The sequence below is a fragment of the Alligator sinensis genome, unplaced genomic scaffold (genome assembly GCF_000455745.1).
Source record: "Alligator sinensis unplaced genomic scaffold, ASM45574v1 scaffold309_2, whole genome shotgun sequence".
NCBI lineage: Eukaryota > Metazoa > Chordata > Crocodylia > Alligatoridae > Alligator > Alligator sinensis.
The window spans coordinates 1,252,837-1,277,847 of record NW_005842231.1 but is presented as its reverse complement, the minus strand read 5'-3'; the positions used below and the strand labels follow the sequence as shown (position 1 = coordinate 1,277,847).

Below are 25,011 nucleotides of genomic sequence, written 5' to 3'. Positions count from 1 at the left end.
TCAGCAGAGACCAACAAAAATAATTAAAGGCCTGGAAAACATAACTTACAAAGAAAGGCTAAAAAGTTAGGGTTATTTAGTATGGAAAAACAGAAGACTGAAATATTTCTAAAGAAAATAGTGTATAATTCAATAAAAGTAAAACTGAAATACTTAAAAAAAAAAAAAAAAAAATTGTATGGTAGATATAACTGGAGCCCTGAGAAGATCAGGGCTAACAGGGCTTAGCCGCCCCAAACGCGGGGTAGCACAGAGGACCACAGGGCAGCCCGGGCTGGGGTTCCAGAAGACTGCGGGGCTGGGGGGAGGCATGCACAGGTAGACATAGAGCCTGCAGCCAGCCAGGATTGCAGCCAGATGGCATGCAGAGCACTACCCACCACAGCAGGTAAGTTAGGGAAGAGGAAGGGGCATGGGAGGGGCAAATCAAGGCCCCAGCAATGAAGGAGGTAGTGGGGCAGAGGCAAGGATGGGGGCTGTGGTGAATGGGGCCCCGTGGCAGGTCATGGGACACTCAGAGCCCGGGCAGCTTGTCCGGGGGGGTGGGGGGCCCTACTGCCGCTTCATGCACCTCAGAAGCCTGGGGGCCATTTGCCCCCTGGATTTGTGTGCAGGGCAGAAGTGGGCTGCTGCTGCAGGCTGAGCTCTGTGCATTGCTGCCCCAGGAGCTGGCTGCCACGTGTGATGCCATGTGCCTACTGCCGCTGGTTCCCAAGCCAGCTCCCAGGGCAGAGCCAGCAGCACACAAAGCCCAGCCCGCAGTGACAGACTGCCTCCGTCCCATGCACAAATCCAGGGGGCGTGTGCCCCCTGGGCTTCTCCCAAGGTGTGCAGTGGCAGAAGCCCCCCTGCACAAGTCACCCGGGCTCCGAGCATCCCCAGACCTGCCCCGGGACCCCATTTACCACAGCCCCTGCCCCTCTCCCTCCCTCACTGTGGGGGCCTTGATCTGCATCCCCCCACGCCCCTTCCCCAACTTACCTGCTGTTAGGGGCAGGACTCCACATGCTGTCTGGCTGCAATCCCGGCTGCCTGCAGGCTCCGTGCCTGTCTGTCCACATCCCTCCTCCCCACTGGAGCCACCCAGAGCCCACGCCCAGGCTGCCCTGTGGCCCTCTGCACTGTCCCATGTTTGGGGGGGAGGGAGGGGGGGGGACAGGCTATGCTCCGTTAGCCCCAGTCTTCTACCGCCTACGGCTGTGTGCCTGCCTGCCACACGTACATGGGTAAAATATCATTTTTCACAGAATATTCACAGAACTACCGGGACCCATTTGCCAAGATCAGTGGTAGTTCTATGAATATTCCATGAAAAATGATACTTTACCTGTGCACATGCTGCGAATTTTCAACAAAAAATCCACTATTTTCTCAGGACCTTATATATAACCAAAACGCCAAATAAAGGAATATCATGTACTTTTGACTAAAAAATAACAGCTAGTACCTTCAAAAAGTTAAATTCAAATATACTATAGATCTAATAAGTAAAATGTTTCAGCGTGACAATTTTAACAAGGATTCAACACCTTTCCTAACAATACTTACAGATCTTCTTCATAGCCAGGTCACAGGACATGAAACCAAAATATGGTTCTGAAATAAACCGATATAAAATATTATAAAAGAAATCAACTTGCTAATGTAAAAAGCTAAGACTGGTCAAAGGCAAAACTGCTCTGATGACGTTCTAAATTTATTAGGCGCAAGATATTTCCAAAAGTGTCACAGGGTTGTCAAAATGTAAAAGTAATATAATATAAAATCATTTTTGGCATCCTGTTGCTTTTATTCTTATACTAAACACAGTTTGGCCGGGCCCAGAGACTGGTACCTGAGAGTTCAGCCAAGCTACAAAGCAAAAATGATTTAAATTTTCAATCATTTGTTTTCATCTTCATAAGCAACTAATATTGAATTTTTCTTTTAGAGATTTTTAAGGACTATTTGGCTTTAATTTTTATTTTTAAATTAGGGGTTTAGAGAGGTATGCTTCAGAAGCATTTCAAATGAAAGCAGGTTTTAAACAGAGCTAGGGTGGTGATGTACCTATGACGGTCCACAAAAAATGAGACAAGGATTTTTGTGGGCGATATCTTTTCTTGGAGAATCTTGTGAGGATGGCTATAGGAGACTACTGTACACATATAAGTTGGACAAGCTGGACAATTTTCTGTCAGCAGCTCCATAGTCCTTGCCATGCCTGCACTCCGTTTTCCAGCAAGCCTAGAAAACAACTACATGCCTGACCTGAGTTAGTCCCCTCCTGACCAGATAATCAGAGTAATCGTGATGAATCCTAGCTGACCACCTGCACCCTCCTATACTGGGATTTCAAGGCCTTTTTCCAGCATTCATGGAACTAGCCATGCTACCTGCAGTTGTAACTAAGTCACTATCTCTGCTGCAATCCATTTGCTGTCACAGCATTGTTTTGGTTGCTTTTACACAAGGCCTATTGACTACTTTCTCACTTCAGATGAAGGAGGCCAAGGACCATGCCAGTTGCCAGAGCACTTTACAGAACCAACATCATGAAGCAAGGGGTAGGTTGGTCTGTTACATGCCAAATTTCCAGGGTGGCAGTCCAAAAGTAGGTGGAAGTGGTATGCCTTCGCACTTAACTCATAAAAAAAAAGTCACAATCTGTTCCAATGATCTCAGAGCAGTATAACTGCTAGGCCACAAAGTAGCTGCTTCATTGGGGGGGGAGCACTAGGATGAACAATTTTTTAGTACAGGTTAGTGGGATATAAGTGTAAAATGACATGCTTTGCTCCACAGGGTATCAGAATTATTCTCATTTCATCAAGAGGTTTTTTGGGTTTTTTTGACACAAGAACAGCTCCATTTGGTTTTTATTACACTTTTAAGCCCCTAAATATACAATAAATGTTAGCCTTAACCACACCCTACCACATGTATCAGCACCCTATAGCCCACAGGCTAAATCCAGCCAACAAACAGATTGGATCCAACTCAGCCCAAGGGACTGGGCAGAACACAACTGTGCCAAACCACTCATCCCCTCTGCAGCTTGAGCTTTCCAGGGGGCAGACATCTGCTGTCCATAGTTGGGGGTCAGCAAGCTCTGGCCTGCAGCAAAAAGGCTGCTAGGACAGGAGTCCGCACATTAGAAAAATAACTTGTAAGTATTTTGGAATGGCCTATCTGTCTACAATGAGAAATTAATACCATGAGAGTCACCTTTTGGGTGACTCTTTGTGGCTCTGATTCATTCATTCAAAAAACAAACAAAACAAAAAAGAACAAGCAATGAATACATTTCTTCATCTGCAACTATGGCTTCTGGAACATGTATAGGTGTGTCTACACAATGAAAAGCAACACCATGCACAAAAGCAATATTATTAACATGCTAACATAGCACTGAAGCACAGGTAATTACCTCCGATTAGAAGGAGGACTTATTGGTCTGGGTGCAGTACCCTGCTAGTGCAGCTATAATGCTTCTGATTCTAGAATGGGTGTGTGTAGACCTCTCTCAGCTGTTTTTATATGTGTCTGTATTGTTCTATGTACACCAGTGGTGCTCAACCTTTTTGTCCAGTGGAATGGATGGTCAGTGCCCAATGTCTCTGCAGGCCAGAACCCACTGGTGAACTCGATCCGATGCCCCAACCTAGCCAAGGGGAGGGAAGGGGGCATGGCCCAGCCCTGAAGGGGTAAGGGAAAGAAAGGAGCATGGCCTGGCCCCAAACCAGCTGCCCAAGGGGAGGGGGCATAGCCCAGCCCCACATGGAGAAGGGGGTGCAGCCTGGCCCTGACCCAGCTGCAGGAAGGAAAGAAGGTGTGGCCTGGCCTCGATATGGCCACGCGAGTGGAGGGTCGTGGCCCAGCTAGAACCTGCCCTGCACAGCTTGGGATTTTGGCAGCAAAGAGGGGTGGCAGTATTGCTACTGCTTCCTCCACCACGAAATTTTCCAAACAGTGAGGAGCCCTGCAGGCCGGATTCCAAGGCTCCACAGGCCACATTAGGCCTGCGGGCTGGAGATTGAGCACCCCAACGCAGACAAACACCATAGCTATGGCACTTTCAAATTTACCCAAATAGGCACAGTTACTTTCATGAAGGGTGGACAATAGGATTTCAAACAATAGAAAAGAACCCTTTCTGACGTTTTCAGAGGTAGATGGCATAGAGGGGGCATGTTCTGTGAATTTCCAAAGGGTAATGGCAACGCATTCCCATGCACTTACACATGGAGATCCTCATAGATTCATATCTATTTTTGTGGAAAATGTAACTATCATAATCAGTCACTGTCTCCAGCATCTCACCAGGACTGGCAATTTGCTAACTCCATTCTTTTCTTCTCATTTTACCATGACCTTATGCAATTATTTCTACAGCAAAATCTTCTCTTCTAATGTCTTTCTAGATTTTATCTTCCCACCTTCATGATCTCCCCCTCAGCTTCTTGACCTCAATATACATCGTCACCACTTCACTTGGTATCTTCTCCCGATATATTATCTTTACACATCCAGTCTTTCAGCTCCCCTGATTCAACATGCTTCTCTTGCAATCATTCCTCATTCAAGTCGCTTTCAAATTCCCCTTAACTACCCATGGAAAATTCATTTGTGCAGATTACAACCAGCTGAAATCCCTCTTTAATAGAAACCATGCCTCTGAACCAAACAACGTAACAATGTTTTCATCTCGGATCACATCATCAGTGAATGGGGTGGCCTACAACTCTTATCCTCCGCTCTCCCTTCACTCTTTGAAGAGCTCCTTCCATACCTGCATTAGAAAGCATGAGACCCCAGACAGGATTCAGACAGTGCTCCACATCAAACCATTCCATCTTCCTGTACCTTGGTCTATATATATTTATGAACTTAATATATTCTCTTGATCCATTTTACTTAAGTTTTACACACATTTAAAACTTTTCTACTCTTCCCACATTTTCTTTCGGCAAACTGTCATAGGCATTCTCAATACCATTGAATGAAAAGATGACTCTTTATGCCCCCAAAATTTGTCATCAGTTGTCTTGTAGCAGCTGTTGCCATCAGTCCATTTTTCTTCCTCACTTAGTCTACATTCATACCTCCTTTGCATTAAACCAAACTTCCTTTGAATCAATGTGCCATTTGAGTATCTTGACACAGATGTGCATTAGTATACTTCTTTGAAACGGGTATAACAATCCTTTATTCCAACTGTCAGGTAAGGAGTTACCAGAAAAATGTGTTTGAATATTCTATATGGCCAACATTTTCCTTCTCTACCAGCTGTTGTGATCATACCCACCATCACCTGAACAATACCAGTTTTTCTTCCTTTTCTCAGTTTTATAATTGCTGTTTCTATTTCACCCATCTATAAATCTCCATTCTCCATTTTTCACTACCATTTAGCTCTCTATTTATCTTAGACTGTATTCAACCCTCCAGATACTTTATATTCAGTATGTTTTTCAAAATAGCCCTACTACACTCTTTTAATCCCAGGGGAATTGGTTAATAAAATTACATTTTCATCCTACATAAATCCAGGTTCTTATATACTTGATCTTTTACTTTTAACTAAAACATATAGCTTTTCTTGATACCTACTACATTTTCTCTGAGTTTTTCTGTGAAATCTTTCCAAACTTTTTCCTTTATACTGTTTGGTAATACTTCTTATTTAACCTATACTTAGTTCTATTTTCAGTTAATATTCTTTTAAATCATACTCTCCATGTCTTGTTCTTGCCTGAACTCCGTGCACTTTTTTGTTTCATCATGGAGTATCCTTCTCTCTTCCAATTCCACTTGGTTTTCCATAAACGTCTACTACCTGTTTTATAAAGGTTTTATTCATTTATACTTTTACTGTCCTAATTTACCCATGTGAAATGCATTCATTTCTTTTACTCATTCTCAGAAATTGCCCCACAGTATCACACCTTTTAATTTCTACACTTTTGAATTTACTTACTCTTCCTATTCAATAAAAGCATTATATTTAAAGTTATTATATTGCTATTGCTGCTGAGTGAGACCAGACTTGAAAATAAAAGAATAATGACTCAGATTGGAGCAAGCTATACCTTTTTGTGGTGAGATGATTAGCTGAAGCACTATAATTTGTTTTGCCATTTTGTCTGACAATGTTAAAAAATTGCAGAGCCTCTCAGAAAGCATCCACAATAGACTGAATCAGGAATGGTTTATGCATCTCTAATTTAGCCGATCCATAAGGTGCCTTCTGCTTGATTTCAGACTAACATGGCTAACTAGACAGTCTCTTAAAGTCTCTTCCAGCCATATTTTTCTCTTCTTTTCTATGATAGGATCTGCCAAAACCAGTAGCCATATGCTTCCACAGTTGTATGCCAGACATAAGTGGGTCATTACAAATACAGTCTTTCAAACAGTAGAGAAGAGGAAGCCCTCATAGGTGCATCCAGGTCTGACTGCTCACGTAGGTTCCTAGCTGAGATACAGGACCTTCATCTAACCCAGGAGGTGCATAGTCCCACCAGGGGAGATGCCTTGTTGGATCTGGTGCTGGCCACGGGCACCGACCTAGTGAGGGGTCTGCAGGTGCTTGACCACCTGGGCAACAGCAATCATCGCCTGCTGGAATTCACCATCCAGCGCAAGGTGGCAAAAGCCTGCAGCAAGGCAGCAGCCCTGGACTTCAGGAGGACAGATTTCAATGAAGTAAGGAGAATAGTCGGGGAGACACTGAGGTCCCAGAGGGGAGGGGAGTTGGGTGTCCAAGAAGAGTGGTCGTTCCTTAAGGAGATGATCCTGCAAGCCCAAAGGGAGGTAATCGCAACACGGATCAAAGGGGGCAAGAGGGCACAAAAGCCCCCATGGTTCACCAAAAGCATCCGGGAATGTCTCTTAGCTAAAAAGGAGGCGTACACCCAATGGAAGGGAGGGGCCATCACCAGGGAGGACTATACCTCGGTTGTTCGGGACTGTAGGGGGGCGGTCAGGAAGGCCAAGGCGGAGATGGAACTGGGACTAGCTACCTGGACCAAGGACAACAAGAAGTCCTTTTTTAAATACATAGTGGGTAAAAAGAAGGTACCAGGTAACGTGGGGCTTCTGCAGGACATGCTAGGAAATCTGGTTGTCATCCCAGACAGCAAAAGTATCCTATTTAACAATTTCTTTGCCTCCATTTTTCTGAGCAGGGACCGGGTCATCCCCAATGGGACCCCGTAGGCCCCAGGGGAGGTGCACCCAGGCCTACGGTAAGAGAGGACCTAGTCAGGGAACTTCTGGAGGGACTGGACGTATTTAAAATCAGCAGGTCCTGACGATCTCCACCCCAAAGTGCTGAGGGAATTAGCAGAGGTCATTGCAGGACCCCTGGCACAGCTTTACGAGCACTCCTGGTGCTCTGGCGATGTGCCAGAGGACTGGAAAAAGGCCAGTGTGGTTCCCATTTTCAAAAAAGGGAGGAAGGAAGACCCAGGAAACTAGAGGCCAATTAGTCTTACCTCGGTCCTGGATAAACTTTTTAAGAAAATTATCCTGGCGCATGTCCGCGATGGGCCAGCAGAGGAGATTATGCTTAGGAGCAACCAACATGGGTTCATTAGTGGCAGGTCCTGACAGACCAACCTGGTGGCCTTCTATGACCAGGTCACAAAAGCCTTGGACACAGGTGTCACAGTGGAGATAGTCTTTCTGGACTTTAGGAAGGCCTTCAACACTGTCTCACCCCATTCTCATTGAAAAACTAGGAGACTGTGGCGTTGATACCTACACAGTCAGGTGGGTCACTAATTGGCTGGAGGGCTGCACCCAGAGAGTGGTGGTGGACGGGTCTTATTTGACCTGGAGGGATGTGGGCAGTGGGGTTCCGCAGGGCTCGGTCCTCAGGCCTGCACCGTTCAACGTCTTCATCAGCGACTTGGACGAGGGGGTAAAAAAGCACCCTGTTCAAATTCGCAGATGACACTAAGATGTGGGGAGAAGTGGGCACACTAGAAGGGAGGAATAGGCTACAATCAGACCTAGACAGGTTGCAGGGGTGGACAGATAAGAACAGGATGGGTTTCAATACTGACAAGTGCAGGGTACTGCACCTGGGGAGGAAGAACCAGCAGCATACCTACAGGCTGGGGAACTCCCTTCTTGTCAGTGCAGAGGCAGAAAAGGATCTTGGAGTCATTATTGATGCCAAAGTGAACATGGGCCAACAGTGTGGGGACGCAGTCAGGAAGGCCAACCGTACCTTGCCATGCATCCACAGATGCATCTCAAGCAGATCCAAGGAGGTGATCCTCCCCCTCTGTGCAACACTGGTCAGGCCACAGTTGGAGTACTACGTCCAGTTCTGGGCGCCGCACTTCAGGAGGAATGTGGACAACATTGAGAGGGTCCAGAGGAGGGCCACCTGCATGATCAGGGGTCAGCAAGGCAGGCCCTATGAGGAGAGGCTAAGGGACTTGAACCTGTTCAGCCTCCACAAGAGAAGGTTGAGGGGGGATCTAGTGGCCATTTACAAATTAGTCAGGGGGGACCAGCAGGCACTGGGAGAGTCCCTGTTACCCAGAGCACTACCAGGAGTGACAAGAAATAACAGTCACAAGCTGGCAGAAGGTAGATTCAGGCTAGACATCAGGAGGCACTACTTCACAGTCAGGGCAGATAGGATTTCTTGGAAGTTGGTTCCAGAAGTGATGCTGGGTCCTACCCCGAGAGTCTTTAAAAGGAGGCTGGATGAACACCTTGCCGGGGTCGTTTGACCCCAGTACTCTTTACTGCCATGGCAGGGGGTCGGACTTGATGATCTGCTCAGGTCCCTTCCAACCCTACCTACTATGAAACTATGAAATTATCCAGCAGTGTAAGAATACAGATGGACACCCAGGGTGGCTACCACATATAGGAACAGCAGCAACTTCTGGTTGCTGGTGCCACTGTGATCGCACAGCTGCACTAGAAGCCAGTTTTTCTGTACCCGCATTCCCACGGGTACCCAGGGCAGTTACCCCTTTTGCCACACTCTAGTTACACCACTGGATGCACCCAAAATTCCAATAGTAGTACCTAACTTACCATTTTACTGTGCCAAAGAAAGACCTTAAGGATGTCTGGGTTGCTCAAGTCACAGAAGTGGTGGATTAATTATCTAAATGATTACTTCAAAGCTAAATTCGAAAATTCAGCTGAAATGCAGCACTGTAACAGTTAAGTTTCCATGACGTAGGAATATGAATCAGTTGAAATGTTAACAAGTCTGTGCAGAGTTATGCCAAAACTGACCTCTCTGCTTTCTCTGGCTCTTGCATGCTGTTTGTATTGCTATATTTTCTCACATATAGCACAAACCTTTTCCTCCCCACAAAAATAAGCCCCAAAACTGGGGTGCAGGCATTAAGCAAGGAACCTGTTTTCTTCACTTAAAAAGAAGCATACCTGGAGACAACATGCATGCTATGCACCTACCAAGATGGTTTCTGCTTGCAAGGGATGTGTCACAGCAGGGTCCTACAGGAGGGCCATGATCTCCTTAAGGCCCCTTCCTCCGTGCCAAGTCGGCCCAAGGGCACCCTCCAATTCTCGCCCGCCACGTCTTTGATGTTTAGATAAGTTAGGGAGGCTGCCTTACGTCTTCCTGGACATGGTTCGTTGTAACCTCTGGCCCCGTGGACTCCTGGGCCCCTCATCAGTCTTGTCCTGCAGATGGGTGCTTTGGGGCACCCTAGCCTTATGGGCTATGCGTGGCTCCCACCTCCCCTTATACCACGCCCCAAGCCTCGCAGCTGGAATAGATGCTGCCCCCTTCTCTGGGGCCTTCTCAGCACTGCTGCCCCCTTCTCTGGGGCCTTCTCAGCACACCTGCACTGGGGCTTCTCAACAGTGCCCCCTCTCTGGGGCTGGGGTCTATGCACCCCATATGCCACACCCTTACTGGCACTGGGGTCCCCACGCTACTGTGGGTCCCCTATGAGGCCTCCTCCAACCCCTAATAGCCTCACCCAAACCACCGGTGTAACAACAAAACAAAACACAAGCCCCTAGGCTATAACGTAACTTAAAGCCGCCTGGCTAAACCCATGTTGCTCAGACATCTTAGAGCTGCCATCCTTTATTCTGCTTGAGTGGTACCTGCGGTTCTCGCATCTTTGCTCCAGGAGCTGCTCTCTCTCTGGCTGCTGACAGGGAACTCCCTGGCCTCAGCTCCTGGGCTTTATAAGAGCCAAGCCCTGCCCCTTACAGTCAGCTGACCACTGGCAGGTGTGGGTCGTTTGCTGACTCCAGTTGCCCTGGCAACCACCAGCTGGGCTCCTTATTCACTGCTAGGGCTCTTTCTCTAGCAGTTTCTCCTCTTTAGGAGTAGGGCACCTCGGTGCTCTGAGACAAGGTGCAACCCTTTATTAACCCTCTCACAGCCACAGCTACTGGTTAAGCATTGCAGCTTGTACCTGAAGCAGCCAGCAAGCTACTGGTATCATCTTGATGAGGCCCGTGACTTGGAAACACCACTTTATATGCACTTGATCAAGAACTAACTTTACTACTTACAGTAAAGAACTAACAGTCTTGCTACTGTCTTTGCAAGGGTCTAGATCCTAATCTTGCATGACATGGAGTAAGTCCTCTGGGGAACATTGAGTTTCCAGAAGTGTGACATTCCTGGGTGACGCAGCAGACAATAGGAACCTCCTTGTGTGGCATATAGGACTTACTCTATTACTACACAGCTGGCCACAACTTTAGCAAAATCTTTTTCCTATATTCCGCCTTCTAAAAAACAAGGTACGCGTCTTATTTGAGGACATATTATAGGTAAGAAAATACAATATCAGGTTCTTACCTCCTAATCCAATATGCCATAACATCCAGGATCTTGTGCATCATGACACTGAGCAAGCCATTGGATCTGTAACTCAGAACCACCAGGACTACTTCAGTGCAAATAACACTGTCATCTAAAAGATGCTATGTAACAAGAGGCTCCTGAACAGGGCACACAGTGGGGGCCAGTGGCCTGAGAAGTATAGTCATGGTAGTAACAATCAGCTAAGCAGCCAGTGTGCAACCAGGCTGTATAAACCCTCACTCACCATCCTACTGCCAATCGTCATTCTACAGCAGACTATTCCCATAAGCCATGCTAGCAGACCGGGGGGGGCAAGATAAGAGTGGTGCTATGAGCCAGATACAGCCTACAGGCTGTATGTTTAACACTCCTGCTTTAGAGCAAGGGGCAGTGAACATATATTTTTGTTGCATGACAGATTCAAGAGAGATGCCATAATAGAGCTGTCAGCTATACACGGCCTTCATCATCAATAAGAAAGCCTCTGATGAAGTCAGGCAACCTCACCTCTAGAGCCTGCTAGTAAGGGGAACACGGGGGTGGGGGGCACACGCACCCCCTGATTGGCCACTGCCGGCTTTTGCAGGCAGTTGCCACTTGCTCCCCCCACCCCCCGCCAGCTTCTGCAAACAGTTACTGTTCGCCACCCCCCCGGGCCCTGGCTTCTGCAGGCAGTCACCACTCGCCACCTCGACGCCAACTCCCACAAACTGTGTCTCCCCAGTCTCAGGAGGCACCAGTCACCCATGCCTGCTGGGATGTTAAGACAAATACTTACCTGCATCAGCTCCATGAAGAAATTTGAGGCAGAGTAAGGACTTGCACTGACCTATCTGGGTTGAAACAAGATTGTGTGCTTGGACTGATTTTTCTGTATAGCACTTATGGGGGAGGCAGTTGGCAGCATTTCAGCTGTTAAGATTCCTCACCTTCAGAACACTGTTCTATTCTGCAAGCAAGACTAAAAGTTATTATTCAACTGCACCATAAAGTGCTCCACACATATGACTGAATTAAAAATGCACTCAAAACCAAATTTGTAGATATTGATTTGCCACTTTATGGCACCTGCAAACAACTTTAGGCTCACAATTGGCTTAACCAAGACAGAGGTCCTGTATCTGGTTGCACCAACAAGAGTTTTGTATACTTGGTGGAGAGCAACTACCTATAACTCATGAATCCCACTGTGTGGACAGTGTAGTGACAAATTAAGGTAGTATTGATGAAGAAGTTATTTCCCACAACCTGAAAGTAAATGCAACAATTGACAAATTGAGCAAGTGGGTGTGATGACAACAAGAAATAAAGATATCTGAAGAAGGGTAAGGTTTACAAGACTGTGGTGCTTACTCTTCTATGAGCTCAAACTGAGACATCACATCAGTGATACTTCTAGCAACTGGAAAAAAGTCCACCAATTTTCTTGAGCCCTGAACACCTTCTCCTCCCTCCCTCTCCCCCTCCAAAGCTCAGATCCTTTGACTGAGTATCCAGTGCTAAGGTATTGTGACAAGTCAGTTACTACAACACTGGAACACTGATAATGAACAACTGATCACATAATGCACACAAGTAACAAATGCAAGCCCTAGCAGCCACAGTACACAGACCTGGAATGCAGTCAGCAAAAGTGAGGCTGGCCAAAAAATGGGTTTTGCAGAATATGCTCTACCTTCTTTAGAGAAAGACACCAACAGTTTAGATTGCCAGGAATCATTAGCTACAGATAGACAGCAATGGCATGCAAAAGTCAAAGAGGGACCTTTTGGACTAGCAACCCAATGTTGACTGGCAAGAAAAGCATAAGGTTTAAGAAAAGCAACAACAAAAGCTACAAACCACACATCTGCTGCAAGATGGTTGGTGCCACTGCACAGAATACAGTCCAACATTTTTGTGCCAGACTATGCTCTCCTCACACTGATAGATATTTTAATTATCTTTTCAACCTGAGACTGTTAGATTGCTTAGCCTTAGGTGCCTTGGCTACATCAGCTCTCAATCCAGGGGACCAATAGTGACGATGTTATTAACCTTCACATTTTTCAGGAGTTTTATCTAATCCTTATCTGTAATTATGTAATCAATCCTGGACCTATTTCTTCCATCCCAGCTATACCATGTTACTAAAGGGGTCTTTCTAGTTTGAAACCAGATATTGCCAATTCTAAACCTGCTTCTTTAACAAAGGCCCAGTAATTGCTCTCTATCTTCATTTCTATTTCTTTCTCCTTACAATCCTTTCTACTTACAAAATATCTTCATAACCTGATCTATCTATACTATGTGCACTGCAGTCATAATTCCCACACCACTATCGTCATTCTCAAACTATTTTTTCAATGCTACAACCAGTCTGTAGACTATACTTGTACTTTTGTGAACATTTCTTTTCCAGCCATCATACTTATCCATGTTCTGTCAGAAATGCATGGTACTTCTGTCACCCGTTCCTTTGTCTGTACATTTATCTTCTCAGCTATTCCGTTTCTTTCAACTTTTCCATCTTCTGACCAAAGTAATATACTACCTTCAACTACCCAAATTAATTCTCTTTACCTCTTCTATCTGGGTTCATAAAAACCAAACATATCCATGTTTCCTTATTCCATCTCAGCCAATTCCTTGGTTTTTCCTGCATAGTTAATACGTTATATTGGCAATAATTGACCTACAGCACAGACTGAACAAATATATCTGGGCAAGGGTAGGCCATCTATGCCCCACCCCCCTCAGGGCAGTACCTGTATTAGGAGAGTCTCTTAAGTCTTTCAGCAGCTTCTCTGGTGATATCTGGTGGAGAACTGAAAAGGTAATGAAGATACAGTGGGGTAAGCATCTAAGTGTTTTTATTTGATATGCAGAAACCTAACAGAAGAGCTTTTCAAGCCAGATGTTACAACCCACCCAAAGCGGGGCTATGAACAAGGCTCCAGAAAGCATCACAACTTCTAGTCCCAACAGGAAGGGCAGCCCATGACCTTCTTGCTTGTAACAAAGGTAGAACCGATCCTTGCTGTGTCTGCACAGGGCCTGACACGGCAAGGCCCAGCAAACAGGAACTCCTCGGGACCACATGCGAATACCACTCTAATAAAGCAGATAAGATCCTTTGGGTAAATCTGGTATCTTTTCTTAGACCAACTCAAAACAGTTGGAAAAAAATCTTAGCAAGCTTTCATCAGGCTGAGGAAGCATCTGCAGTTGGTGCAGATACAGCACTCATGGGCAGACCTAGGATTTTGAAGTGGAGAGAGATGGAGTGGCAAATCATCATTGCCTATAACACAACACTTTTCTCCACTCCAGCTAAAGCAAAACCAGCTGGTTAACCAACATGGTAGGGAGCTAGCCCTACATGATTAGGATCAACGCAAAAACGAACATGCGGATTGAAACATCCCCCCATTGACTGTGCAGCATTAAAAAGTACAAGGCACCAGGCAAAAAAAACCCCAACAAAAGTTAAAAGCTATGGTGTCATTAGCCCTGTGGTCATTACAGTGAAATGTAAATCACTTGTTCATATTCAACAAACAACCATGCGCCTTCCTGAGCACCCCGCTTCAGTGTCTGCCCTTCCCGGGCCAGGGCGCTGGGCCGGGTGCCCAAGAGCGGAGGGCGCCACAAGGGCCGCCGGGGCCAGGCTGCAGAAGAAAAGCCGGTTTGAGCAGCGGAAGGGCAGCGGCCTCGCCGCCTCCAGGGCGGACAGATGAGCAGGACCCGGGGAGGGGACGAGCCCCCCCCCGGCGGCCGCCGCGCGCTCTGCTGGGGGGAAGGGGCGACGCCCGCAACCGTCCGTAACGGCCGCCGCGCGCCACCGGGGGGGCGGGAGGCGCCTGCCCTGCGCTCTCCTCAGCGGGGCCGTGAAGTGGCCCCGCCCCAGCCCCAACCCTAGGCCCGGCCCAATCCGGGACTCCTAGTCCAGAAAGGTGGCGGTGGCGGTGGGTGGAGGAGAAGTGGCTTTGTTCCCCAACACCAACTTTCTAGACCCGTGGGGAGCCCTGCAGGCCAGGAGGTATGGGGCTGTGGGCTGGATCTGGTCCTGGTCCTGCCCGTCCCTGTCTAGTGTGTTTCTGTAGTCAAAAAACAAGTGAAAACAAAGCTAGGATTTTCAAGGGGTGCCCCACATCTAGATAGGTTGAGAACCACCAGTCTGGACAATACAATAGTCTCGCTGTTTGTCTTTTGCGGGGGAGGGTGGTTTTGTTTGTCACGCACTATAAATGAACCTGGAGCTAATACACTATAAGCTGTCTAGACAGTACAGTGTTGCATTCATTATTTATGTAGAACTGAGGCAGTTAGTTACAAACCAGAGTCCTCTGCCAGCTGTGCCATGAAGTCTTAGGGTGGCAGCGAGCACTGCACAAGTCACCGGTGTGGTTTTTCAAACTAGGATGAGGCATGTTGGTAACTCCTAATGGGTGGTGTTCTCACAGCTCCAGGCTCTCAAATTACAATAATCCAAGATCAAGAAGAAGACTCCATTATCTATTGACAACATGATCAGCTCTCGTGATGGCAACAGGTGCTGTTGTAATATAAAATCTAAACTAAAAGCAAACGTGGAGTACAGAAAAAGGAAAACCAACAGAGAACAGGAATCTCCAGCCCTACCAGAAAGGCGAGAAATCTTCAAGTCCATTTAGCAACATTTAACAAATTATAAACACAGAAATAAAATACGTCTTAGTAAGAGATACACATCAAATACACAAAAGGAAAATAAAAGAATTAGTTGCAGAAAAAGGAATAAAAGAAATCTAAATGCAAAAAGAAAATGTGACAGAAGAAGCTTGGAATGCAATAATATTTTAAAATAATCGGGTATATTAAAGGCTGTGAGTACACTTAACAAACAGTAAAAATCATAATAGTCTTCACTTGATATTCACCAGTAACTTTCATTAAATTGTATGCTTTGGGTGACAAGAGACAATCTGTTGAGAAACAGCAAACAGATCACCCACCCCATCTGGATATCTAATTGGCTAAATATCAGTAGTTAAATATCAAAGGGGCAGATGAGAAAACATTTTGTTATGCAATAACAACTTTATGCAAGGTAAAATTATATATACATATAAATTGTAGATATGAATAGTATTTATTTGATTATTCTGTCTGCCCCCTTACCTTCCATCAGTCCTTTTTATCTTTTTAATTCACCTTCTCCCCTCCCCGCTTTTCACATGCATTTAGTTACAAGATCACATACTTCTACAAGACCTTTACCTTATTCAGTGCACAGGATTAATAACGCTCCTGGAGTGAGTAACTATTCAGTGGGTCATTTTATGCTCAGCACTTGATGTAGGGCTCGCTATCTGACCCTACTCTGTATACAGAATTATTAATTCCTCCTGAACTCTTCTATGGTAATCATTACCATAGTATGAGCGCTCACAAATGTTAATAGACTGATCACTGTATACATCCTGTGAGGTGAGATTGTCCATATTTTAAAATAAGAGAGAAAAAAAAGGAATAAATTAATTGAAATAAAAAATGTCTACTACTTTTGAATGATCAATTTAAGATAGCAAAAGCTTTCTTTTTTCAGTGTTTAATATTTTGTTTGTTAAATCACAAAATAGGAGGAGATTCATGAGGCTTTTTTAACAAGTAAATGAAACATCAAAATTATAGGGGCTGCTGGGTGGAGGAGGACTTTACCTAGCATTATATCTGCTGGAAAGGCAACACAGCAGAGCACTGACAGTCCAGGTTCTTACACTGTATAGGGCAGAGGTTGGCAATGCTTTGGGGCTGAGTGCCCAAAAAACCCACAACTTCAATTTGGAAGATGTTGAGGTGCCAGGGGCAGATAATGGGGGAACAGCAAGGGGCCCAATCCTTGTTATGGCACCAAACTGCTACAAACCGCCTGGGCTCTGGGCCGGCCCCTACTGCCCACTACAGACCCCAGACCGCTCACAGCAGGCAGCGGGGAGGCTCATTGCTGGCAGGGGCTACACATGCACCTTGAGAAGGGGCCAGGGAACAGGACACGGGTGGGGGGGGCTGGCCCTTCCCCATTGCAGGTCAGCCACTGGCAGTGCAGCCTCCAGCGGGACCCCTCAAGCCACAACAGGGACAAGGACTATGGCTGAGGTCTACACTAACCGCAGCAGCGGCCTGGCTTCCAACTCAGCACAGCTGGAGGTAGGGCTGGTAGCACAGCTCGGCCTAGCCGTGACACTGGGGCATGGGAGTAGAAGCCCACCTGAGCAACCTCCCCCCACAGCACTGCCCTCACCCAGGAGCACTTTTCCCTGGCCTTGTGGCCAGGCTGTGGGCTGCCGTGCTCCAACGCATGGCTCCCTCTGGAGCACGGCTCCCTTGGCCACCACGTGGAGAAGCTCTGCAGAGAGCAGAGACATGGACAGGGGCAGTGGGGCCTCAAGCCGCCTGGCTAGAGCCCTGCTGCACAAGGCTGCTGCACTCATGCATCTGGCCCTACGCTTTGTGGCTAGGCCTGGTGTGATGAGGACAAGGACATCCTCCGTTTGCCTCCTGGCTCCGCCCTCCTTCTTCACCTCTCCCCCACCATCCCCCCATGGGGATGCCAGACTTTGTGGGTGCGTAGCCCCTGGTGGTGGAACACAGTCCCAGCCCCTTCCCCACCATGCTCCCCAAAGTGCACATGCAGCCAGCAGTAGCAACAAACCAGGCCAGGGCTCTGGACCTCAGTGCATCAGCTTGTAGTTGCGTGCTGAGAGCAGCCCAGACTCTGGGCATGTCTCTTCCGCCCATCACAGAGCCTAGGCTGCTTGCAGCAGAGCTTGTAGCCTCCCTGCTACTTGCTGCAACCAGCCCAGGCTCCATGGCCAGCAGCAGGGGCCTACCCAGAGCTGGGGCCAGCTCTAGCATGCAGCAAAATGGATTCACATGCCGTGCTCTGGCATATGCCAGGGGTTGCAACCTCTGGTATAGTGGGTAACTTTGGTGCAAACAAGAGGCTTTACTTGATTTTCTTCTAGCTGACAGAGAGGAATTGGTTGAAAATCTGAAAGTGGAAGGCACTTTGGTGACAATGATCATGAAACGATAGAGTTAATGATCATAATGAAAGAAAAAAGGAGAACAGCAAAACAAAAACATTTAGATTTCAGAAAAGCAGAATTCAACAAATTCAAAGAACTGGTAAAGAGATTACCAGAGACAGACTATATTAATGGCAGAAGACTGCTACCTTGATGAGAAGGAATGATGGGATATGGAACAAGAGATTTCATTGCCTAAATGGTAAGCTCTTCAATGACATGAAACATTGAAGGAGTCATACAAAAAGTACAAATGTAGTCATATTACTAAGGATGAGTTTAGGAGTATATTATAAGCCTGTAGGGACAAAATCAGAAAGGCCAGGGCAATAACTGAGATTCACCTAACAAGGGCCATAAAAGGAAACAACAAACTTTATATAAATACATTAGAAGTAAGGCAAGGGAAGACCAAGGAAAGTATGGGTATCTTCTTCAAGGGCAATAGGAAACTCATGATGAATAATGCAGAGCAAGCTAACATGTTTAATGCCTTTAGCCTTCACAAAATGATCTGTCAAACAAAGAGCATAAATGGCATCAAGGATATAAGGTATTGGTAGGCACAGCAGAGCGAAAAAGGAAGAGATTATTCATATAACCTAACTTTTCAAATCAACAGAACTTGATGTGATTTCATACTAGAGCAGAGCTTGGCAACATTTTGCCACTATAGGCCGCCACTTGAAACCTGGCACCCCTACCATGGGACTGCTAATCTCCATTTCCCTCAGAGCAACCAAGTTGCCTGTGCTTATCCACTAACTGAAGTGGACAGCTGTGATGAAAAAGGTTACATTGGTAGCACAATACAGTAGAAACAAAGCAATAAACACTCTGACATTGCAAAGGGACCGGATGGAACAACTGTAAGATTTCCGGGGCCCCAGCCTCTGCAGAGGGATTAGATAGAACAAGACAAGCAGAAGGACCCTCAGCTGCCAAAGGCTGGATCCAATCTCTTCACGGTCCAGATACAGCCTGTAGATTGTAACCCCTGCCCTACATACTCAAGAAATTGACAAAGTAATTACAGAGACCTTTTTCTATTTTTTTGAGACTTCATTGAGGTCAGGTGAAAGACTGGGGCAATTATAAAAGGGAAAAGTGAGAAATCGGGGAATTACAGACTGATCACTCTAATTTCAATACCTGGAAATATGGGCGACTGGTGAGCCTTAGTTGGGGAGGGGCACGTTCCCCCCCCTCCCCCCCAGTGACCAGTTAGTGACTGGGGTGGGAGGGAGGTCACTGGCACTTTGCCAGTGCACCCCCTGACTCTCTCAGGGTGTGTATATGCACCCCCTATGCTTCACCACTGCCTGGAAAGACAATGGAGTAGATCATCAAACTTGGATGATGGAACTGAATGAATACTTTTTAAATTTGTGGATGACACCATACTCAGTGGGGTTGCAGGTGTCAGAACTGATTAGTTGAGTGCCTCGGTACAGTGGAACTTTCTAGCACAAGGCACAGTGAGACAGGGGAATTCTCGGCACGGTGGAGGGCCCCGGCGTGGAAAAGTTCCCGCCGCTCATATGCAAATGCACATACTCTAATTGGCCGGTTTCAAATTATTCCTACATGGCGGCCGTGGCGGCTGTAATTTGCCTCCTTAGCCGTATAAAGGGTTGGAGTCGTTTCCGCCCAGGTTGGAGAACTCCGCGCTCGTCCCGGAGTGGAACCTGGCGGTCTGATCATCCGACGACGACTCCCCGTCGCCGACCCCCCCGACATACCCCCATGTCCTGCATGCTCGAGTTCAGACCTGGTTTAAAGATATCTCGTCTAATCCTCGGTTCCTCGGTTTGATTGTAACGGAAGTTGGAGTTTGAAGTTAACTTTCTTCCTACGCTGTACATCGTGACAGTGTAAGTAAAGCCATCTTTGTTTGAACCAGTACGCGTTTGTACCTAATTCTACTCCAGCGATCACAAGTACCCATCTGCTCGCTCTGGGTTTGTGGCCACAACCCAGTCGACCCTTCCCGGATCCTAAGCTCGGTCACCCACATGGCGTCATGAACAGGATCAGGATTAACAGGATTGGGGACAGGATCAGGATTGGAATCGGGATTTGGGGAAGACCCGATGGAGTTAGAGTTAGTTAGAAGTTGTCCCTGGCGTAGTGTGAGACGCCACGTGTCGAACGCCGTGGAGCTAGGCGCCCACATCGCCTATCACCAGGCGGGCAGAATAGGTGAAAGGTTTGCCAGCGGCTATCTTTCACTGAAAGGGGAAGAAGAAGACTCGGAAGAATGGGAGGCACATCTGCACCCCGAAGCGTTCGGGTGCATGATGGGCAGCGAGCAGGTCTTGTTCAGGCCCCGGGAACAAGAGGGCACGAGCAAAGTGAGCCCGGCCCTCGGCCAGGAGTTTGCCCGCTGCATGCGACTCGCGCGGGAGGGTGGAGAACCAACGACAATCGACCAGTTCAGTCCCCCACTGGCGTTTGGGTTGAGGGGCCGCGTTGAGACAGGCCTGAGAGACAAGGGGAAAATGTTGAATGTGCTGTTCTGCACTGTAACAACTTTGCTGCGGAAGAATGCAGATTTGGAAGCCCAACTGCTCGCGGCTGTGCAGGAGGGAAGAGAAGCAGCAGTGAAGAAAAGCCCCGAGTCGACGCCACTCCAAGATGGCGCTGAGGAAGGAGCGAGCTGCCCGGAGAAACCGGAAGAGAAGGGCGGAGCTTAGGGAGAATCAGCGGGAATCCGCCCAGCAACCCCGCCCACCGAAATGACGTCGCTCCTGGCAGCCCCACCTCCTTACCATGGGGAGGGGGCATCGAGCAGAGGGTTACATCCGCCCCTCCCATTAGGTACAGCAGCAGCCTCGACAGCAGCGTGTCCTGCAGCAGCAAGCAGCCGAGTGATTAATGTGCAGGATGCAGTCCGCACCACCTATCGCACCCGTACTTGGACTGAGCTACAGGAATTGCACAGAGGGTCGAAGATAAAGCCTGATGAGACCTTGGCTATATGGCTAGGATGTCTGGTCGTGGAATTCGGATCCGACCTGCTAGATTTAGAAGAGGCTAGTTTCCTAACCCGACAAGCCTCGTGGAGTGGAGGACACGCCACCAATGTGGGCCTGGTGACGTGCAATGTTCACTGGCCCATTCCTCTTCCAGCGCTTGTCGCGGGTCAGGTCGATTACAAATCCCACGTATGGCATGACGGTCGCCTGTCGAGGATCAACGCAGAACAGATTCTACTGGCGATAATATGAAGCTCATACGGTTCCTGGAACTCCCGAGCGCACGCACTGGGACTAACACCGCCCCAGCAGCGAGGACCGTGGCCTCATTGCCACCTGCGAAACCCCGGGACTGTTCCAGTGACTTTCAATAGCGTACAAGCCTGTGTTGAGGTTTATGGAGGAAGGAACGCCACCATCCTTCGAATCCTCCTCAACCCGCTAGCTGGTCAACCTGCATGTAATCTTCTACAACAGCTTCCGCGGTTACGAGCGCTCATGAAGTCGGACACGGGGACTTCAAGTGACTTGGAGCGAACATGGCAACTACCGCAAAGAACGCCAGAGGAGAGGATCATGTTTGGATTCCTACTGCATCATTCTAGGCTCACGAAGCAACACCTACGGATCCTGGGAGACGAGGGCCAGTGGCAGCTGGCCTATGAACTAGGTTTCCAGTGTCCGGGGGAGCAGGACGATGAGTCTGGGACGTCTTCGTCTCCCTGAGCATGGACAAGATCACGCAACGTCCGTGTGTGGATCGTCATCCGTGACGGTGCATCTGCGGGTGTGCGAGAATCGTCCAGAGCTGAGTCATGTCTGAGCACTTGTATCGTGTGCTTGGGAGAGAGTGGGAAGCCGCGAAGGGGATTTGATTAGCTGTCCCGTTACGCGCGCGGCTCCATATAAATAGTGTAATATAAGTTAGTTAATTGTTCAAAGAATTCTTTTCCGACAGGTTGTTTTGTCCGAGGTTCGAGATACGTGTCAGAGGCGGACCCAGAGAAAGAGAGAAGATGCAGAGGTCTGATGTGTGACTTCGCCATGGCACCTATTGAACTCCTCGTGATTGAACGTTTTGTAACCAATGTACTTAATGTGTGTTTGTGTTTGTATTGGTTACTATCTGATTCAATCCGTTGAGGACGAACTTTTTGCATTGTATGTTTTTGTATATGACCGGTTACCCCTCGAGAGGAATGACGAGTTAGACGGCGTGCATGTGCTTCAAATTCCAGCTGTACCGTCAGCAAGGGGGCATGTCAGAACTGATTAGTTGAGTGCCTCGGTACAGTGGAACTTTCTAGCACAAGGCACGGCGAGACAGGGGAATTCTCAGCACGGTGGAGGGCCCCGGCGTGGAAAAGTTCCCGCTGCTCATAATGCAAATGCGCATACTCTAATTAGCCGGTTTCAAATTAGTCCTACGTGGCGGCTGGCAATTGGCTCGCTAGCCGTATAAAGGGTTGGAGTCGTTTCCACCCAGGTTGGAGAACTCCGCGCTCGTCCCGGAGTGGAACCTGGCGGTCTGATCATCTGCCGACGACTCCCCCGACGTACCCCCATGTCCTGCATGCTCGAGTTCAGACCCGGTTTAAAGATATCTCATCTAATCCTCGGTTCCTCGGTTTGATTGTAATGGAAGTTGGAGTTTGAAGTTAACTTTCTTCCTATGCTGTACATCGTGACAGTGTAAGTAAAGCCATCTTTGTTTGAACCAGTACGCGTTTGTGCCTAATTCTACTCCAGCGATCACAAGTACCCATCTGCTCGCTCTGGGTTTGTGGCCACAACCCAGTCGACCCTTCCCGGATCCTAAGCTCGGTCACCCACAGCAGGCACTTAAGAAAACAGGATTAGGATTCTAAATTACCTTGGAAGAATGGGAAAATGGTCTGAAATAAATAGAATAGCAGTTCAGGAGGAAAGTATAAAGAAATGCATTTAAGAAGGAACAATTAAGGACTCAAATACAAAATAGGGAGTGACTTGCTAGGCTGCAGCGCTGTAAAAAAGGATCTGGGGGTGATAATGGATCACAGGCTGAACATGAGTCAACAATGACATTGTTACAAAAAATAGTACGCTGAGATGTATTAACAGGAGTGGCATGTACAAATCATAGAAAGTATTTCTTCCACTCTGTGTAGCACTGTTGAGGATTCAGCTGGAATACTGTTTCCAGGGCTGGGTGACAGACTTTTAAAAAAAGATGTGGACAAGCTGAAAAGAATTTGGAAAAGGGCAACAAAATGTTAGGGTCCCAGACAATTACAATACAATACAATACCGTACAGTACAATACCGTACAGTATAATACTGTCAAAGTATTGCAGCGAACAGGGACTGCAGGCAGGTAGGCAGCCAGTGAACAGGGACTGCCAACAGGGGAGCATTTTGCAGGCAGTTGCTGGAGGCAAGAGGAGGGAGGAAGAAGGAGGAGAGAAGCCAGGCCAGGCACCAGATCCTGCCCAGGAAAGGGAAGTGATCCAGCTGCCTGTACCTTTGGTTTAGCTGACTGTTTGGTTGGTTGGTTGGGGGGTGCTCCGAGAAGCTGGGAGTGAGTGCTGACTGCTGAGTGAGTGTTGATTGCTGTGGGATTGGTGATTGCTGTGCAATTGCTGCCTGGACCTGGGTCAGTCCAGGCCCAGAAGGGTATAAAAGGAGACTCCCCAGGTGACCAGGGAGCCTGTGACCTGGGACTGCCAACAGGGGAGCAGTTTGCAGACAGGTTGCAGGCCAGTTTGTGGGTACGAGTACACACCATGTAGGAGTACACAGGAGTTTCTAACAGAGACTTCAGGTAAGTGAATGAGGAGGGGGGGCTACTATGGGGGTGGTGACACGGGGTGCAGCCAAGGACCCTACCCTGCTGCAGCCTCCGGCCTGGAGCTCCTATGAAGCCTCCGCCAAGGCAGGGTCCTTGAATGGGTCGGCAATGCCCTGGCCCCCTGTCTGCGGGAGTTGCCTGGCAGGACCTCTGAAGCCTGTGGGGGCTAGGGGTTCCCTTGCCTGTCCCACATATGCCTGGATTGAGGCCCTGGAGGAGCAAGTGAGGGAACTCCAGGCAGAAGTGAGGGCTGCAGAGGATCAGGGCTGCAGAGGATGAGATTGATGGATACTTTCATTCTCTGCAGGACCAGACACCTAGCGCAGAGACATCACAAGAGAGTCCCAGGACAGCTGAATGGAGGACGGTCAGCTCCAAAGATAGACAGTGTGCGGCTGTACTTTCCCCAGTGCAACTGGGGAACAGATACGAAGCCCTGGCAGCACTGGAGAATGATGCAGCAGAGGAAGCCACAGGGAAAGACACGTCCACAACAAACACCAGGCAGGCTGAGCAACAATGGAGCAGCTGGAGGAAGAGATGTCAGGTCATCGTGGTGGGCGACTCCCTCCTGAGAGGCACAGAGGGACCTATCTGTCAACTGGATCCCATGGCTCAGGAGGTTTGCTGACACCTGGAGTCAGGATCCAGGACATCACTGCGAGGATTCCCAACCTCATCCAGCCCTCTGATTACTATCCCGTGGTCCTTGTCCATGTGGGCCCGAATGATGCAGCCAGGAGTAGTCCGGACCACGTCATGAGTGACTACAGGGCTCTGGGGGCCAGGCTTAGGAAGTCAGGGGCACAGGTGGTCTTCTCGTCCATCCTTCCAGTCAGCAGTCGTCATCAGCATCAGGATGCCTATAGGAAGTCAACCTGTGGCTCTGGAGTTGGTGCCATCATCATGCAGGTTTTGGCTTCTACAATCACAATTCTCACTTCCATGAGAGAGGCATCCTGGGATGAGATGGTCTTCATCTCTCTTCTAAAGGTAAGAGTCTGTTCTCTTACAGGTTGGCTGATCTCCTCCAAAGGGCTTTAAATTAGGTTCATCGGGGGATGGGGAAGCAGAGGATAAGGAGAACCTAGGATCAGCAAGCCATGAGCATAGACATCAGGATGGGGGTACCAAGGGCACCCATCGGGGGACTTAAATGTCTCTACACTAATACTGGGAACATGGGGAACAGGCAGGAAGAACTTGCACTCCTGCTTGCAAGCAACAACTTTGACCTGGTGGGACTCTACTCATGATTGGGCAGTAGGCATTAAGGGTTACAGGTTATACAGATGGGATAGAGTGGGGGGAAAAAAAGGGGGGGGTGGGCTTCCGTAC

The 25,011-nt window shown here is 48.0% G+C and overlaps 1 long non-coding RNA gene across 1 annotated transcript in view; it reads right to left on the bottom strand.

Annotated features, from left to right (window-relative positions):
- Position 1: 1 nt before the first annotated feature.
- LOC102382643 overlaps positions 2 to 25,011 on the bottom strand; it is a 63,574-nt gene continuing 38,564 nt past the window's right edge. Inside the window, exons 2-4 of the long non-coding RNA XR_324274.2 lie at positions 13,561 to 13,620; positions 1,549 to 1,596; positions 2 to 44 (exon numbers count right to left, since the gene is read on the bottom strand). This is a non-coding gene — a long non-coding RNA (uncharacterized LOC102382643). The remainder of the gene's footprint in view (positions 45 to 1,548; positions 1,597 to 13,560; positions 13,621 to 25,011) is intronic.